The 14531-nt window shown below is 40.8% G+C and overlaps 1 pseudogene; it reads right to left on the bottom strand.

Annotated features, from left to right (window-relative positions):
- Positions 1-2589: 2589 nt before the first annotated feature.
- LOC150041051 (peptide chain release factor 1-like, mitochondrial) lies at positions 2590-14289 on the bottom strand (annotated as a pseudogene).
- Between the last annotated feature and the right edge of the window lie 242 nt (positions 14290-14531).

The raw sequence follows: 14531 nt of genomic DNA, 5'->3' as shown, positions 1-14531 counted from the left end.
GTTTGTTACATTGTTTTTATGTTTCTAGTACTTAGGGATTGAACTCAGGATATGGGTTCTGTCCCTTAGCATTTTGCTCAATCACTTGAGCCACAATTCCACTTTCAGCTTTTTTTGGGGGGGAGCAGTTAAGTAGAGATATGAGTCTCATGAACTTACCTTCTATGGCTAGATTCAAACCATGATCTTCAGATCTCAGCCTCCTGAGTGGCTAGGATTACAGGCATGACCACCAATACCAGCTATATCTCCACTTTTGACCATAGTGGAGAGCATTTTCTCTTCCCACTGAAGTACTCTTGTTCCCTTTACATTCTTCAAAGTGGGAAAACAGACATTCTTCCAAGAAGCCTTCTCTATTCACACAAAATGAACAAGTGAGCAATCAGCTTCTGTCCTTGCTTATATTTCTCTTTTGGCTACTTTGTGCTCATATGTGAGCATCACTCTCTAGCAAGGACTGACAAAGTGATAAGTATATACATTACTTAGATTTTACTTTCTTTAACAAGAAATATAAAACAATAGTACTTAAACTGCATTTCTTTCTGTGTTTCTTTTTTGGTGGTGCTGGGAATTCAACTCAGAATCTAACACATGCAAAGCAAGCACTTTACCATTGAGTTATATTCCCATCCAAAAAGTCTCCACCTCCTGAGCTGCTGAGAAATGTAAGTGTGCACCACTGTGTCCAAACAAATGAAACATCCTTAACAAGAGATAAAGAAAATGTCATATACATATACATATGCAAAGAAATACTACCCAGTCAGAAGCAAGATGAAATCCTGTCATTTGTAACTACATATATGGAAATGAGGGACAGAGTAGGGAAAAGGATAAAATAGGGAAGGGCTCATCACTGAGACCTGAGTAATCATTACATTGGGGCTGTTAATGATTATAGATAATGGTGGTGTAGTAGCCATTTTAAAAGAGTTTACTATAAAGATCTTCGAGATGGAGGAAGCAAGAGCTAGGATTTGAACAATGGGAGTTATATTTGCTATACTTGCTGGACTTGTACCCCTTGAGCGTGACCCCAGTCCACAGAAGGCGACATGTGTGAGGAAGAAGATATATGCAGCACAATTTAAGCATACATGTATTATAGCATCATATGTTACACCAGTCTAATGTATATTTATTTACCCATTAAACTTGTTTTTTATTAAATTTAATTATTTTTGCACAAATACTGGGGCTTGATCTCAAAACTCCGTGTTCTTTTTTTTTTGCTTTTACCTGTTAATATTTATTACTTCCAAGAAGCATACTCACCCAAAATACCTTCATTTTTCACAGGTCTACAGACTAGAGTTCAAGATCAAGTTGTTACTTTTGCTCAAGGCTAGCATTCTACCTTTGAGGCACAGTTCCACTTTCAGCTTTCTGGTGGTTAATTGGAGGTGTCTCACAGACTTTCCTGCCTAAGCTGACTTTCAAACCAAGATCCTCATATCTTAGCCTCCTAAGTAGCTAGGATTATAGGCATGAGCCACTAGCACCTGGCTTAAAGACTTTTATAAGGGCATCAACAGCACTCACAAGGGTGAACTCTCATGACTTATTGTGGGACTCATGTTGATATGTCAGACTAGCCACACATGATTTTGGAGCATATACATTCAAACCACAGCAAGCTGCACATTTCTTCTTAGCCAGCCAGCACCACAGCAAGCTTTGTCAGTCCAGGGCAATGGGCAGAACGATGCAAGCAAGATAATGTCGCTTTCTTTCTCCTACTCTTTGGCACAATTACGAGATACTGATTTGGTTTACTTTGGGTACTGATTTGCTTTAGCCATGGGCCAGCCATGGGCACCCACATATCTGCTAACACATTATCTCTAAGCACATGTTAGATGAAACTAACATTTAAATCAGTGAAATGTCAAGTAAAATACAGTGCCTCATGTCAGTGGATTTCATCTAATCTTTTGAAGGTCCATAGGGAACAAAAATAACAGCCTCTCTTCTAAATAAGACAAGTCAGGTGGGAGAATTCCTGGGTCTCTAACATGCTTTTACACTGAAGATTTTGACCCATCAGTTTCAACAATAGGAGCCAATTGTTGCAATAAATCTACACAACCAGCTTCTCCAGAACTGCTTCTCTGGAGAACCTGATGCCGAACAAATTCAGTGAGGCTCACCACCCAAGTTTTGTTCACACATGGATGGGAGGCTTCTTTTCCTGACCCTAAGGGCTTGAGGTTATCAACCTGTAAGCCTCATTCACCAGCTACACAGCAGCTGTAGGTCACAGCATGCCACTAAGGTTCTGTAGCTACAAACTCTAACAGGCCAGCCTCCATTATGAGGGAGCAGGAGTGCTTCAAGTGCATGCTTTCACTGCAGTACCTTTTTTAGTCCTAGGGTATATCCATTTTAGTAAACATCAATATTTACCTTTATACCTTCTTAATCATTAATTCTGTTATCAGTCAATAACATGGTTTGTCTCCTAAGACCATACTTAGTATCCATCCTGTTTACCTGCTAAATGTCTTACATAAAAATCATTTTTCCAAGATTTATATATTTATATACAGCACAACTTGCTATCAAAAATCTTCCTAATCTACATTATGAAAAGTTTGAACAACAAATCAACGTAAATCTTTTCTGGAAATGATTTCTACTAAAGAGTCATAATCAGCATAGTCCTTTAGTGACTGTATGAGTTCATCCAGCAGACAATCTCCTTGCATAAAAGCTTCCAGATCATACAATGATTTGTTTATTCTGTGATCTGTGACGTGGTTCTGTGGAAAATTGTATGTTCTTATTTTCTCTGACCTTCCTTTAGTTCCAACCTGGACTTTCCAAGCATCATATACATGCTGTACAGCTTTGTACACAGCTTTTTCATAGCTGTTTCTCTATTTTTCAGTTGTGATCTCTCTTGTTGGCACTCAGAAACAATATCTGTTGGAAGATGAACTATGCGGACAGCACTGTCTGTGGTGTTGACATGCTGACCCCCGGCTCCACTGGCTCGTTTAGTGTCAATTCTCAAATCTTTAGGATTTATCACCAGATTAATCTCAGTAGGTTGGGGCAAGATTGCCACTATCATGGTGCTAGTAGGGATGCGGCCTTGCTTCTCGGTCTTTGGCACTCTCTGTACTATGTGCACCCCTCCTTCATATTTCATGTGCTTATAAACATCTGATACCCCAATGCTGGCACATGCATGTCTAAGGCCACCTATTTCACTTGGAAAGTAATCCAGGATTTCAAAATGCCATCTTTTAAATGAAGCATATTGCTGATACATATCAAACATCTCTGAAGTAAACAACATTGCCTCCTGACCCCCAACTCCTGCAGTTACCTCCAGGATCAAATCATTTTCATCTGTTTCTTCTGGTGCTTCAGCTGACTTATTTCTTTCTGACATAAAGCCACTTCATTTTCTGCAAGTTTCCCTAAAACTTCATTCTCATCGCACAGCAGGGTCTCGGTCTCCTGCAGGTCCCCTCCCTCTTGCTCAGGAGCCTGGCTGCAGCCACCAACTCAGGGTCCCAGCCCTGTAGCTGTGCTTCTGGACGATCCAGGAAGGTCCTCAGGGGCCTGCTGCGGGCGAACTTCTCCTCCAGCTGTGGACTGCTGTCGCTGAGAGCCCGGCGGGCCGGCTTGGGCGCCCCCCAGCTCCATGCTCTTGCTTAGTGTTTTCTCTCAAGGCTAATGCTTTGACACTTGAGCTATATCTTCACTTTCAGATTTTTGCTGATTATTTAGTGATAAGAGTCTCTTAGATTTGTCAGCCCAGCCCAGCTTTGAATCACAGTTCTCAAATCTCACCTTCCTGAGTAGGTAGGAATACAAACATGAGCCACCCATATATAGTTAATTTAATATTCAAATGTTAATTTTGACATGATCCATACCCAAGATTTATCTGGAGAACTTACATATATAGACATACACATAACCTTAGAAAAAGAATAAAAATTTCCTTTGACTATGCTTCTATATTTTACCTATGATCTTTAATAACTTAAGTTGGAAATGGGTTTGTAGCTCAACTGGTTGAGCACCAGCTTTGAGCGAAATAGCAAAGCAAGTCTGGTACCAGTGGCTCACACCTGAGGCTGAGATCTGAGGATTGTATTTCAAATTCAGCCTGGGCAGGAAATTTTGTGGAATTCTTATCTCCAATTAATCACCAAAAAAATTGAAAGTGGTGGAGTGCTAACCTTGAGAAAAAAAGCTCAGGGACAGCATCTAGGCCTTGTGTTCAAGCCCTTGGACTGGCACACATACACACATAAAAAAGTCAAGCAAGAGTGTGCATACACACACACACACACACACATACACACACATACACACACACACACACACACACACACACACACACACACACAACGGTAACTTGGGTGACATTACCTATGAAAGTGTTCTTAAAATTGTTTTCCCCATGAGCTTGGTAAAGGGACTCATACCTGTTATTCTAGCTACTCAGGAGATTGAGATCTAGAGGATCACAGTTTGGGGCCAGCTTGGCCCAAAAGGTTGTGAGGCTCCATCACAACTAATGAAAACTGTGCATCTAGGTATACATGTGTCCAACAAACTACACAGGAAGCATGAGTGGAGGATTGCAGTCCAGACCTACTTAAGCAAAAAGTGAGAACTTATTTTAAAAATAAAACCAAAAAAATGCTTGAAGTGTGGCTCAAATTATAAGAATGCCTGCCTAAGAAGAATGAGGGCCTGAAGTACTAACCCTAGTACCATCAAAAAATGCTTACAAACATAGCAGAAAACACACTGTCTGGTGATTATCTGATTGGTTTTCAGGTCCCTGAGTAACCTGTGAGTTCCTTGAGAGTTGTAGCTATGTTTGTTCTTTTACTCATTTTCAATCTCTACATCTCCCAAGATTGCTCACATAACCTATAGTAAGTGTATGGATACACAAATGACTGATTTATTCCATCTAGAAGAAGGTCAATTCCTCTTTTTAAATACTGTAAGCTTTTGTTAAAGAGTCCCATCTTTACTCTTACTTTGTAAAATTATTCCCAAGATGAATTTTCCTGAATATCAAGGGCCATTAGTGTAGATGAATAGAAACTATTTATATTTGTCAGAGGCATAAATATTAGTGAATCAGAATGTAAAATTTTACCCTTGATATCTTCCCTGAACACAGGCCATCCTTCCATATAAATGTAATGTACAAGGGAAGAAAATAGAATATTATAACTATGAGAGGTTTTATGTAAGTGCTACGCTAAACATAAAGAAGAATCCCCATTTACTCAAGAGAGAAAGAGGGCTGGGCACTGATGGCTCATGCCTGTAATCTCCTAACTACTCAGGAGGCTGAGATCTGAGGATCCAGGTTCAAAGCCAGCCTGATCACTAAAGTCCATGAAACTCTTATCTCTAACCACCAGAAAACTGGACGTGGCACTGTGGTTAAAAGGGTAGAGTGATACCCTTGATCTGAAGTCTTCAGGGACAGCTCCTAAACCCAGAGTTCAAGCACCACAACTGTCAAAAAAAAAGGAGAGAGTGGGACTGAGAGTTTGGCCTAGTGGTAGAGTGCTTGCCTACCATGCACAAAGACTTGGGTTCAATTCCTTGATACCACATATATAGAAAAGCAGAAGTGGTGCTGTGACTCCAGTGGTAGAGCTCTAACTTTAAGAAAGCCCAAGGACAGTGCTCAAGCCCCAGGACTGGTAAAAAAAAAAAAAAAAGGAGAAACGAGGAGAATGAGAACATATTGCTAAAAAAATCAACAAGGGCAGCTAAAGAATAAGAAAGAAACAAAGGACACACAAAGAAGAAAACAATGAACACAGCCGTAGAAAGTCTTAAAATTGATATTTTATTATTTTTTATTTTATTTCTGAATTAGCATACATTTGTAGTATGAGGGGATTATACTATTATTTCCATACATGTACAACATGCCCTTGAACGATTCACCCCATTCTTTCCTACCTCTCTCCTTTCCAAAGAGTATTTGGTGAGTTTCATTGTGCTGTCTCTCCCTCTCTCTCTCTCTCTCTCTCTCTCTCTCTCTATATATATATATATATATATATATATATATATATAAAATGCTCTTTAAATGATATATTTCTTTAAATGTAAATATATGTACAAATGAATATGCATATCATCCACCCATCCCATCTTAGTCATATGTGAGACATTTACCCTGGTTACTGGGGATGAAATTGTCAGCCACAGGCCCTATCACAGGTTGAAGGAGGCAGGCAGTTGCGTGAGATACCCAGTGAACATGAAGGATCAAAGAAAACAGCATATGAAGGAGATCAGCAAGATATAACTTAAGTGTGATACTGTTGGCTTATGCCTGTAATGCTAGTTACTTAAGAGGCTGAGATCTGAGGATAACGTTCAAAGCCAATCAGACCAGTAAATCTATGTCACTTTTATTTCCAATTAATAACAAAAAAATAGGAGTGGTAAAACACTAACCTTTAGAAAAAATGAACTCCAGGATAAGGAAACAAGAGGTTCATTTTTGTGATTGTTGTTCTTAATGTACTTTTTTTTGGCCCCTTATTGTTTATCTTATGTTATTACTGTATTTGACTTTGGTACCTGGTATATTGTATATACATTTATTTATTTGAAATAGGTAAAGGCGGGGGGGAAACAAGATGATTGGGTGGGTGTAGGAGGAGGGAAAGTGGGAGAAGAACATGGGAACATGTATCAATGTTCAAGAAGTAATGTACCCACTACCTGATGAATGTAACTGTAACACCTCTATACATTACCCTGACAATAAAATGCAATAAAAAAAAGTTCAAGGACATCATGCATTCCCTGAGTTCTATTCACCCACACAGGATACGCACAAAAAAAGATGCAGCTACTTCACAAAGACCCCCCCAGAACAACTGTTGTGATTGTAGAGAAGCAGGCAAAAACTATCCCCAGGAGGGTTTTATAAGCCAAAAAGACTGGAACTTTTAGTAATCAGTCTTTTTGCTTTGTGTTGCCATACCGATCTGGCAAATTCACGCTGTGGTCCATTTCTGGTGAATTAACATTAGTCTTTGTTCAGTACTTTCATTTCTCCCATGTGCACTCTGCTAAACCAACTAAGTTCGTTTAGGTTAGCCAAATTGTGTTCATTTGTTGCTTTAGAAACCAAACAAGATAATGCTAAATTACAAGTAATCCTAAATAAATATTGCCATTCAGTTTTGGTGACATAAATTAAGCTATAATTTGCTCCCCTGATTTATCTGGCATATTCCTGATACCAATTTTCCATGTTCAAAAATGTAATGTGTATTTGCCAAACACCAGTGACTTACACCTGTAATCCTAGCTACTTAGTGGATCATAATTTAAAGCCAGCTGAGGCAGGAAAAGTCTGCGAGACACTTCCCCAATTTATCACCAAAAAAGAAAGAAATGGAGCATTGTCTTAAGTGCTAGAGCACTAGCCCTGATCAAAATGAACTTGGAAACAGTGTCCAGGCCCTGAGATCAAGTCTCATGACTGGCACAAAATAAAGTTGTATATATACATACCTTACTCAATAAACTGCTATATGTAAAAAAAAAAAGGTCACAGCCTGAGGTATGAAGGAGGATGGGAGGCAAGCAAAACAACTGTTTAAAATGCATCAATGTCCCCCAGTCACCCACAGTATGCCTATATTTGAACAGGTTTACAGCAGTTGCACATTACAAAAAGGCAGAATATATCCCATGGATGCTGTGGAGCAAGTGAATAAGAATATAGAATGGATTTATAGACTGAGTGCTGGTGACTCATTCTTTTAGTCCTAGCTACTCAGAAGGCTGAGATCTGAGGATGCTGGTTTGAAGCCAGACAGGACAGGAAAGTTTGTGAGACTATTATCTCCAATTAACCACCAAAAAAAGAAGAGGAGCTTTGGCTCAAGTGGTAGAATGCTAGCCTTCAACACAAAAGCTGAGACAATACTAAAGCCCTGAATTCAAGCTCCTGGTGCAGTTAGTCGCGCCTGTAATCCTCGATACTCAGGAGGCTGAGATCTGAGAATTGCAGTTCAAAGCCGTCTGGGAGACTCTTATCTCCAATTAACCACTAGAAAACTGGAAGTGGGGGCCAGGAGTTTGGCCTAGTGGTAGAGTGCTCACCTAGCATGCACTAAGACCTGGGTTCAATTCCTCAGTACCACATACATAGAAAAAAAGCCAGAAATGGTGCTGTGGCTCAAGTAATAGGAAAGCCCAAGGATAGTGCCCAGGCCCTGAGTTTAAAGCCCCATGACTGTCCCCCCCAAAAAGAAAAGAAAACCGGAAGTGGTGCTGTGGCTCAAGGGGTAGGGTGGTAGCCTTGAGCTGAAGAGCTCAGGGACAACACCCAAGCCTAGAATTCAAGTCCCATGACGGACAATAAAATGAAAGAAAGGAGAGAGGTGGGAGAGAGGGAGAGAAGGAGAGGGGGAAAGGGAGAGAGAGGGGAAGGGAGAGATGAAGGAAGGAAGGAAAGAAAGAAAAGGACTTAAAGGACTTGGCTTGAGTTGAGCTTCACTTTGAACTGGCTGTTGTTGGGGAACAGAGCCAATTTTGTGAAAAGTGAGCAACATGCTTATTGATAACTAAAAGGAAGAGTAACCCAAGCCTCCAGCTATTACTGAAAAATAAAGCATAGTTGCTAATCTTGGCTAGGAAAAGGGAAATTCTGTATTGTAGGTATGTTGGAGAGTGACTTTAGGAAGTAGGCATATTTCATGTGTCTCACTTGATCACAGTGGAACAGTAACCTCATCTTGTGTGAGTGTTCACTGAAATTGCTGAGCTTGAGTAGGAAAACCTTAAACCCTAGATGGACAGCTTTTTTTTTCTTGGTCATGGATCTTGAACTTGGGACTTGGGTGTTGTCCCTCAGCTTTTTTTTTTTTTTGCTTGAGACCAGTGTTCTACCACTTAAAGCCACAAGGCCACTTCCAGTTTTCTGGTGGTTAACTGGAGAAAAGAGACTCATGGACTCTCCTGCCTTGGCTAGCTTTGATCCATGATCCTTTAATTTCACCCTCCTGAGTAGCTAAGATTACAAGTGTGAGCCAGCTCCAGCTTTCCTTCAGACCTGGGATTTTGTTCATCTGGATCAAGGGGGTTAAGCTCTCTGTTCCTTCAGTTGTAAGCTGAGCTGCTTAGTCGTTTGACATGACAATGGCTACTTGGCTCCACTAGAGACTCTAGGCAGAACACATTGGTGAACTGTAATAGGTAGTAAACAAAAATGAGATCGTTTATTAGCATATGTAACATGTCTCAAAGCCAGGAGTTCTATGATTATGCGGCTTAGGCAATAATAACATGGCTCAAAATCTGGGTGGATTAGTCCAAGGGGTCTTGGTAGGTTTTTGCCTTAGTTATCATAGACCTTTAACTTGCTTTGTGTTGTTTTCATAGGTGTAGCAAATGTGCTTTACTTCAGCATGAACTATTTTTAGATACCAAGAAAAAAATCAAACATGTAAATGCCTATGCCAATCTTCATTTATTAATTTAGTAATGGTTCTGGGGATTCTAGGAGAGATATTGAGTCACTAGGAGGGTAGAGAAAAGCTTTGTATCACTGCTTCCTGTTGGATTCTTTCTGATGTGGGAATCATAACTGGCATAGGAAGAAAATGAAGGAATTTTCCTACACAGCTATGCCCATGTCATTGTGGAATTTTTTGGGATATTTCCCTCAGGATAATATGGAGAAATAGTAGTTTTAAATATCTCAAATCTCTGGGCTGCACGTCATGGTACATACCTGTAATCCCAACTACATACACATGTAGCAGAAACAGTAAAATCTTGAAGTCCAATGACAGAACTAGACAAAAATTATGAACCCCTAACTGAGAAAAGGAACTAAAAATTCAAAAGGAGCTAAGGTTATGGCCCAAGTGGTTCAATCACCAATCACTTATTTTGCAAGTACAAGGACCTGAGTTCATATCTTTGTACTGCCAAGGCCATTATCCCCAATATCTCCATTATTTATTCTAGTTCACAAGCAGATGTGTACAGATTCTATAAGTAAAATATAACTTGGTAAGTTAAGGTAAGCCAGTCTTTTATATCTTGAGGTGGGCAAATTCCTCAAGCAGGAAGTAGGTCCTCAAAGAAAACCTGGCAATTTTTGAACTGTTTCAAGGGACAATAGAGACCAGTAGGGAAAAAGAAGTGTTACATGTTGGAGACCCTAGCCCGGGTAGGAAGCCATTTCCCTCAAGGCCTTGCTTAACCCTAAAGACTGGCGGCCGTTCACCTGGCAACATTCATGAGTCATATTATTCTGAAAATTGTCACAATGACCTGATCACCAGATATTTTAAATAGGTAGAGACTCACCGTAAATGTCAGCAAGCGGAATGCCACCGCCCTGTTTCCCCCTCCCTATTTCCTCTTAGCTACTGCTTAAAAGCCTGCAAAAAATTTTTAATAAACAGACCTTGACAACATATTGCTTGGTCTCGCTCTTCTTTCTCACCCTTCTTATTTTCAGGCTGTGTCCCCCTCGGTTCCCCCGAATAACTGGTCCCGCCGGCGGGACAAGTGGCGCCCAACGTGGGGCCCGAGAGACGGATATTTTGCCGGACGGAGACATGACTATCCACACAAATAAGCTCCCCGGGAGTGGACAAAGAATTGGAGAAGACATTCTCACCGCTCATGAGAAAGGCCTTCTTCTGGTAAGCAGATTTTTCTCCGTCCCAGTCTAAGATGGGTGATCATATGTCTAAGGAGGCCCAATTTATTCAGGACCTTAAAGTATACCTCAGGGAAAGAGGAGTCAGAGTTAAGAAAAAGGATTTAGTTCAATTTTTCTTGTTTATTGGGGAAACTTGCCCCTGGGTTGTTATTAGTGGATCCACTATACATCCTCTTACATGGAAAAAGTTAGGGAGGGAGTTAAATGAGCTCCTTGCCACAAAAGGGCCAGATGCATTCCCTACCAGAATATTTAGCTATTGGAACCTCATTAATGATGTTTTAAATGAAGGGCCAGGATCTGCCAAAGTTATTTCTAAAGCCGAGGCTTTCCTTGCACCCCTCTCTCGTCCCGCTTCGGCCGCCTCACTCCACTCCCCTATGGAACCTGTCCCTCCATCACCTTGCCCTTCGGTAGTTATACCCATGCCCAGTACAGCAGAAAATCCCAAAAAACCTTATAACAAATGCCTTGATCTATTGAAATCTTTTGATCCTACCATAGATAGCCAGAAAGTTCAATCTGATAGGGAGGTTCCATTGACCCTACCTGTTTTTGAAAAAATACCCAAAGATATGCCATCCCTGCCACAAGAAAGCTTTAAACAACAAGCCAATAGTTGTCAACACCCAGCCCCCATTTCTGTTACTTATTCCGGACCTCCCCCCAACCTCCCGCTTATTTTCCTCCACTGTCCATTGCTGCCCATAAGGCAGCTCTTATACAGACAAAAAATTATTTGTCACAGCATGTTGCAGGTTTAAAAGAGGTAGCCCAGCTACAAAAAGAATGTTCCCAGCTTTCAGTGAGCCTTGCCTCCCTGCACGATTCCATTAACCAGATCGCCTTTGACACCCATAAAAAAATCTACCTATTCCAAACAGGGACGTGCCTTGCCCGCTTTGGCTTTTCTTGTAATGACTCGCTCAAGAGCCAAAACCGAAACTGCTTCAGTCACTGGAATTAGAGAAGAAGAGGAAGGCGAGGAAATAGACCCCGATTCTGAGGTGGAAGAGGAGGAGGCTAGTGATGATGAGGATTCCCCTAACACCTATAAAAAGTGAAAGTTTAAGGCCCTTAAAGAAATTAATTCAGCAGTTCGCAATTATGGCCTTTTACACATTCAATGCTTAAGGCTCTTGCAGGCGATGGGTATCTTACTCCCGATGAATGGCATTATGTTGCGCAAGCCACCCTTACCCGTGGCCAATATTTAACTTGGAATTTTTGGATAAATGCCAGGCTCAAGCCAAGATTAATGAAAAAAAGACTTCCACTCGTAGTTGGACTGCGGATAAACTTAGTGGCATTGGCCAATATAGCTCAATAAAAAAACAGGTTAAATTTCCAGTTGGCCTTTTGGCTCAGACCTCGGAGGCCGCCTTCACTGCATGGCGTGCCATTCCTTCCGCAGGATCCATCACAACACCCCTATCCAAGGTTATCCAGGGGCCACAGGAATTTGTAGGCAGATTACTAGAAATGACGGAGAGAGTTTTGGGTCCAGAAGAGAAGGAGACTAAATTTGTAAAACAATTGGCCTTTGAAAATGCTAATGCCACCTGCCGCGCTATTCTTAGAGGGCAGGTAAAACATAAAACCCTTGATGAAATGATTAGGTTATGCCATGATGCAGATCCCTTTACTTATAAGTTGTCTCAGGGAATCACGCAAGGCGTTCAGCTGGCTATAGGATCTGTATTACAACCTATGAAAAGTGCTAAGCATTGTTTTAAATGTGGCCAGATAGGGCACTTTGCCAAACAGTGCCCTCAACAATTGGATACTACCCTGCCTGTTGCCTCAGGACAATCCAAGATTTTCTTACCTAGCACTGTATGTCCCCGATGTAATAAGGGTAAACATTGGGCTAATCAATGCAGGTCAAAAACGGATGTTATGGGGAGAGCCTTGCCCCCTCTTCAGGGAAACGGGCCGAGGGGCCAGCCCCGGGCCCCTCAACCCATTCCATTCTCACCGGCCACGGGGAATATTCAGCCGATGACTCAGCCCACTTTAAACCAACAGACCAACTCTTTAGAGCCACTCCAGGCAGCGCAGGATTGGACTTGTGTGCCGCCTCCAACTCAATTTTAACTCATACTGGAGGGATTTATATTTTACCCACAGGTGTTTTGGGACCAAATCCCCATTTTCAATGGAAGGTATTGCCCCAAGGAATGGCTAATAGTCCTACACTTTGTCAAAAATATGTTGCTCAAGTTGTTGATCCTTTTAGGCTCAAATTTCCCACCCTATATGTCATCCACTATATGCATGATATTCTTTTGGCAGGTTCAAAACAGTCCATTCTTTACGAGGCAGCATATGAGTTAATGATTAAATTACAATCCCATGGCCTTCAAATTTCTGAAGAGAAAATTCAAGTAGTTCCACCACAATTATTTTTAGGCTTTGAGCTTTTCCCTAATAAAATTATGTCACAAAAGATGCAATTACGTAAAGGTTCCTTAAAAACTCTTAATGGTTTTCAAAAATTGTTAGGAGATATAAATTGGCTCCGTCCCTATTTAAGATTAACCACCGGAAAACTTAAGCCTTTTTTTGATGTTTTGCGAGGAGATCCAGACCCATTATCTCCTCGAGTACTTACCCCTAAAGCCAGACAAGCGTTGCTATTGGTTGAAAAAGCTATTAAACAACAGCATATTTCTTATTATTCCCCTTTTAAGCCGTTGTATTTTCATGTATTTCCCTCCTCTTTTTCTCCTACCGGATTGTTTTGGCAAAATTCTCCCCTTTATTGGGTCCATTCCTCTGCCTCATCCCAAAAAATACTTCCTACATACCCATTTTTAGTAATTCAACTTATACAATTGGGCAGAGAGCAATCTTTAAAATTATTTGGCAAAGATCCCGATGTTATTATTGTCCCGTTTAGTCCTGTACAAATACAATGGCTTATGCAAAATGATTCCTCATGGGCCGTTGGTCTAGTCTCTTTTCAAGGTAAAATTGATAACCATTTTCCCCAGGACAAACTAATTCAATTTTTTAATAGAACCCCTGTAGTTTTCCCCAAAATAACTAAATCAAGTCCTAAATGCAGCCTTGGTTTTTACTGATGGCTCCTCAAACGGAGTTGCTGCTTATTCCATTAATGGTGAAATACATTCATTTTTTATGGGAGAAAAATCTGCCCAATTAGTGGAATTAAAAGCCATTTTAAAGGTCTTTCAAGATCTTTTAGATACGCCCTTTAATTTGTTCACTGATAGCTCTTATATAGCCTTTTCCGTGCCATCTTTGGAAATAGTTCCCTATATTCGCCCTACTTCTGGGGCTGCTCCCTTATTTTATGAGCTTCAAAAAATTATTCTTCAATGAGCCCAGCCTTTCTTTATTGGACATATTCGTGCCCATTCTGGGCTGCCTGGACCCTTGGCTCAGGGAAATAATCAAGTAGATCATGCCACCCGCATAATTGGTTTAGCTGAAACCCCACTTAACCCTTCCCCATTATCCCTTGCACAAAAAGCCCATGATCTCCATCATCTCAACGCTCATACCTTACGTCTTAGGTATGGTGTTACTCGAGAACAAGCAGGACACATCGTGCGACAATGTAAGGGATGTCTTACACTCTTGCCTGAACCCCACATAGGAGTTAATCCTAGAGGTTTAATTCCAGGAGAAATTTGGCAAATGGATGTTACTCACATTCCCTCATTTGGTAAAATGAAATATGTACATGTTTCTGTGGATACTTTTAGTGGATTTATTTTCGCCACCCCTCAAACAGGGGAGGCTACAAAAAATGTAATTAGTCATGTCCTTTCCTCCCTTGTTGTGTTGC

Source organism: Megascapheus bottae, chromosome X (genome assembly GCF_031878675.1).
Source record: "Megascapheus bottae isolate mThoBot1 chromosome X, mThoBot2.hap1, whole genome shotgun sequence".
NCBI lineage: Eukaryota > Metazoa > Chordata > Mammalia > Rodentia > Geomyidae > Megascapheus > Megascapheus bottae.
This window is presented reverse-complemented; position numbering and strand designations above follow the sequence as displayed.